Here is a 5,533-nt window from a genome sequence, read left to right as displayed (position 1 = left end):
AACACCAAAAAGAATAGAGGTTTATATCTTAGTTAAATTAGAACATGTCTTTTATTACTTTAAGTTGTGTTGGTTTATTAGTTGCTAGGATGAGTAGCTGAATCTAGCTACTCTTGTTTAGCTAGATGAAGCTTCAACCTTTTGAATAGTTCAATGTTTATGGATTAAGTTTAGTTGGTAAAAATTGCTTGTGTTTGATTTGTATAACCTAGCATGCTATTGTTTGTTTCTCTAATTGCTTGATTGCATGTTCTGTGTAGTTTAGTGACCATTAATTGCATGAACTTGTTTACCTAATGATTTAGTGAACATTGAATTGTTAGAGCTAGGATTGACCAATCTTAGTTAGTAATTAGAGTAAATAAGCTTAGCTGTGCTAGAGAACGTGTATTGTGACCATAATTGCGTTTATATTACAAATCTTACATAGCATAATTACATTCATAATTAGTTCTGTGTTTAATTATGTGTGAATATACATGGTTTGACATGAATTAGTTAATTATTGGTAAAGTTAGAACTAAATTACTAATACAACTAAAAAACTAACTTAATAATCCGTAATCATTAGCTAGCCATAAGGAAGAAGTGGATTCAAACTAAACAAGAGTGTGTTTTTACTTATTGAATTTGATTTAAGTTCATCTGATCTTGTAAAATCAGATAAAACCCCTTTTAAACTTGTTAATAATTAGGTTAATTTAATATACGTAATTAATTAGAAACACGGTTCCCTGTGATCGACACCCAACTTACCCAAACTATATTGTAATCTGACTAGGTACACTGCCTATAAGTGCATAGATAGTTAAGTTTGTTAGGTTATAAATATTAAAATTAGTGAGTACTTTTTTGCACATCAAGTTTTTGGCGTCGTTGCCGGGGAACGGCTTAGTTTTTTAGCTTATTTATTTGCATTAAATTAATCGATCCTTCTTGTGGGGTAAAAACCACAAAAAGTTAATTTTTCAGCAAAATAAAATTTTTCTGTTAGTCACAGAGTCCAAGACGTGGACTATTAAAAAACTAGATTTTTAGTTTGTAGTTAGTTTTTCTTATTTTAGTTTAGTTTTACGTTTTTAGTTTAACAAGTTGCAGGAGTTCATGACCAGAAGCTCAAACACACACTTGGTGCCACCACTTGAAGATCACGAGTCTGCACTTCACAAGAAAAGACTCCCTTACAAGAATTGAAGTCAACTTTTTCTAGGAAGTCGGGAAAGAAGACAGGAGAGTCAAGTTCATACGCGAGGCACAAGAGCAATCTTGAGCATTTGGATCATACGCCCGTCCAAACCGAGTCCGAAAGCGATACCGAGCCGGAATTTGAAGAACACACGAGCGAACCCGAGAACGAGCCAAGGAACGAGATGGCAGCAATTTAAGAAATGTCCATGGGAGCGTACAAAAAGCGGATCTGAGAAGATGTGGGTCCCGGTTTAGTCCAACCCGCAATACCTGCCACTGCCACATTCGAGCGGAAGGGACACATATTGACTGCACTAAAGGACATCCCATTTTTCGGGAAAGATCATGAGGATGCTTTTAAGCATCTAGATGAAGTCAACGACATTGCGGATTACTTCAATGTCCCAAATGTCAACAGAAACACAGTCTTGCTTAGGATGCTTCCCATCACTTTCAAAGGAGCTGCTAAGGAGTGGTTAAAAGCACTTCCACCGGGTACAATTACCACTTGGGCTTAAATGCGTGAGCAATTCCTGGACCAGTTTTGCCCACCATCCAAAATAGCCAAACTCAAGAAGGCAAAAGCCAACTTTGAGCAACAGCCGAGGGAGTCATTATACGAAGCATGGGAGCGGTACAAGGGCTTGCTTAGAAATTGCCCTCAGCATGATCTAAATGTGCGGCAAGAGATGTCAATCTTTTATGATGGGGTCAACGTGATGACAAGACAACTCCTTGATTCTCAAGGACCTTTGACAAAGAAAATCTTAGGGAGGTCAAGGAGCTAATTGAAGAATTCGCGAAGCACTCTCGCGAATACCACAACCCGAGGCAAGATGGAATCAAAGGCAGTGAAGGGGCCCAAACTGAAGAAATAGCAGCTGTAATGGCCATGTTGAATAATATGGATCGAAGGATAACACAAATGGACCAATCGATACATGCCATAAGAGTGGGTTGCGAGAGATACAGTGGTCCACACTTGACCAAGGACTGCAATGTAGATGAGTTTGGGAACAGAAAAGCTCAAGTGTGCTACTCTAGTGGGGATAAATTTGATGAGGACTGGAGGAAACCGAAGAAGGAGTGGTTGCCATATGAAGAGTATAAGAAGCAAAAAGAAGAGAAGTATAGGCAGACAGGTCGAGGCCTTTATCAGAAGGAGCAGCCACCAGCCGAGAAGAAACCCGACCTAGAGACCATTTTGATGATGTTTATGGAAGCTTCGGAAAAGAGACACGATGCCACTGATTCTGCTATTATGGAACAACAAACTTTTATAAAGAATCAGCAAGCCTCCATCCACAACCTTGAAGTACAATTTGGTCAACTAGCCACTCTAGTTCATGAAAAACTGTCCTCGAAGAATCCCAAAGTGAAGACCCAATCTCACGTAATGGCCATCGATACTGAAGAAGAAGCAATCTCTGAGTTCCTGGAGGCATTGGAAGAAGAACCGCAGCAGCCCGATCTAAAACCCAAGAAGTCAAAGTGAAAAAGTGAAAAAGTTGCTGAAACAGCTTCGCCACAACGTGGCACTCCTCTGGCCACGACGTGGCGCATGTCTGATCAAAAATTCTTTGAACCCGTTCCATCTTATCAGCCACCTTTTCCATTTCCAACCCGAGCTGCACTTAGTCTACTGTAGAAGGAACATTTAGAGTTTGTAAAGCATGTGAAGGGGATTCCGATTAATACCCCCTTTGTCGAATCCTTATCCAAAACTCCCGAGAACCAGAAATTACTGCAAGATTTGATAGATACTCGCAGACAATTAAAGAAGCAGTCAAAGGTGATTCTAAGTGAACAAACCTCAAAAGCCGTGTTGGGAGAAACACCAGAAAAGATGGGGGATCCTGGACGCCTCACTCTTCCGTGTGATTTTGGTAATAAAATGAAGGTTAATGCTTTAGCCGATTCTGGGGCTAGCATTAATTTGATGCCTTTTTCATTTTATCAAAAATTGGAGATCCAGAAGATGAAGGCTACAAAAATGAAGATTCACATGGCAAATCGTTCGGTGACACAACCCCGGGGCATCGTGGAGGATATTTTGGTGCAGATTGGAAAATTTGTTTTTCCAATAGACTTTGTAATTTTGGATATGAAGGAAGATCCAGATGTTCCAATAATCCTTGGTCGTCCATTGCTTAACACTGCTGGAGCTCTTGTTGATATTCGTGAGTCTAAGCTCACTTTGAGGGTTGGACATGAACAAGAAGTTTATGGAATACAAGATGGCTTCCAAGAGGATCATGTTCAAGAAGAGGTGTTCACAATTAATGAAGACAATGAACTAGAAGAACTGGAAAAGCTTATTGAAGAAGAGATCAAGGCAGTTCATCAAGTCAAAAGAACAAAACCGAGGGCATCTGTTCCATATTTGATTGAAGTCATAGCTTACAAGAGTCCGCCTTCTTGGGTGAGCAAAGAGGATGAAGAAATGACAAGTGATGAAGAGGAGGTCACTTCAAGAGTGACAAAGCCAGTAGTGAAAGAGGAGGAGGATGTTATGGAGTGCAAGGAACAAACCAAGGACACAAAACGCAAGCTTGAAGAAGAGGGAAAAGCTAAAAAGGAGAATACAAAGAAGGCGTATAAAAGGCGAGTTCAAGCTTACAAGAGGCGATTCAAGGAACAAAAGATCTTGGTGGTGGACTCTTCAGAAGATTCAACGTAGAAGGCACGGAGTCCAACTCAAGACTCCAAGAAAAAGAAGCGCTTCTCGGGAGGCAACCCGAGCTTGGTTTGCATTTTCTTTTCTTTTAATTTTTTTTTTTAGTTTTTAATTAGGAAAGATAACAACTCATCATCTAATAATTGATACTTAGTAAAGAATTAGCTGTGGGAACTTTAATTAATGAATGAGATGCAAAGTAGTTAGTTAAAATGTAAGATTTTATAAAATTTTCCAATCAGGCAATTGCCACGTCGTGGGCTGATGCAGCCACATCGTGGTAAAAAATGAAAACACGGGACCAAATGATAGTTTTAAAGTCCACGACGTGGGCATAGCCAGCCACGACGTGGCCTTTAAAAAGTCACGGGGGGACCATTTCCTTAAAACCCTTTGACCAACATCCCCATCCCCCATTTGATACTGCCGCACGAACAGGAACAAAAAAACCCCACAGCCAATTTCTTAATCTACTTCCAATTTCCTTGCAAGTTCTTGTCAATTACCTCTACTTGGTATGTGTTCTATTCATTAATTGTGGTTAGTTCTTACAATTTTAGATTTTCATGGTTAGGGTTTATTTGATTCATGAAATTGGTTGAAACTAGTTGTTAATTCTAGGTTTCATGTCCCTTAAATGTCCATAGGAACAAACCCCAAGCACTAATTTTGGTAGAAATTGCGTACAAAATGACCGATCTATAACCAGGGTCCGACTGCGGTCCATGACGTGGCGTAGCCTAGCCACGTCGTGACTTTTGGTAGACAGCTTAAATTGTTTTAATGTTTTGGATGTTTGCTGCTTTGGTTTGATTGTGTATGCAGAAATGGGACCACGAAGAGCTATCCCACAGGAGGAAAACCCGATTGATGTAGCAAGTATACATCCCTTATATCAGTTTCCTCAAAACATTCCCCGACCATTGTTAACTACTTACGAGAATCGGCTGGGATGGTTGTACAATATGGAATTTGCGATAGCCCCAATTATCGATAGGGGATGGCTTGGTGGTGTGGGAATGGTCGCTGAGTTGGGACGCTATTGGTCGAAAACATACGAAGGAGATCAATTTTCTTTCACTTGTCACGGGTGGAGGAATTTGTTTGCCATTCAAGAACCCGTATACCGGGAATTATCGGTGGAGTTTTTCTCTACCGTATGCTTCGAGGAACGCACTATTGATTTTGGGTGGTGTTTATAGAGAGTGTAGTCTTCGGGAATTCGCTTGGCGTATGGGGCTTTATACCGAAGTGGAGACTCAATCTCCGTTTTTCATACCGTTCTTGCTTGGCTGCGTTCGGGATTTTAATCCCGGTGTAATGGATGTTCAGTTCTGGAGGAGCATTTCTAGCCATGAGTACAATACTCCTGACTCGAGTGAGTCACAAATTCGGAATCCTGTTTTCCGATTTTTACATCGCCTGATCACTTTTTCAATAAATCACAAGCATCATGGTGATAAAGTCCCCATTCAGAATTTGTTTTATTTATGGACTCTTATTACCCCGGGAGTTTGCTGTGATTTACCGTATATGTTGGCGAGGTTCATGGGGAAGAAAGCGGCCAATTCTAGGCCCAGGAGCCCGATTATGGGGGGGGGGGGCATTTGGTTACTCGCCTTGCTAGGTCATATCATATTTTGACCCATGATTTTGTGAGGAATCTTA

At 40.5% G+C, this 5,533-nt stretch overlaps 1 non-coding gene across 1 annotated transcript; it reads right to left on the bottom strand.

Moving 5' to 3' along the window:
* Window positions 1-1,754: 1,754 nt before the first annotated feature.
* LOC145096663 (small nucleolar RNA R71) lies at window positions 1,755-1,861 on the bottom strand. Its single transcript, XR_013704035.1, has one exon. It is a non-coding gene; the product is annotated as a small nucleolar RNA R71 (small nucleolar RNA).
* Window positions 1,862-5,533: the final 3,672 nt, after the last annotated feature.

The sequence above is a fragment of the Lactuca serriola genome, chromosome 3, assembly GCF_051521515.1.
Source record: "Lactuca serriola cultivar US96UC23 chromosome 3, Lser_US96UC23_V15, whole genome shotgun sequence".
NCBI lineage: Eukaryota > Viridiplantae > Streptophyta > Magnoliopsida > Asterales > Asteraceae > Lactuca > Lactuca serriola.
The sequence above is the reverse complement of the archived record's forward strand: the minus strand, read 5'-3'. Positions and strand labels throughout refer to the sequence as shown.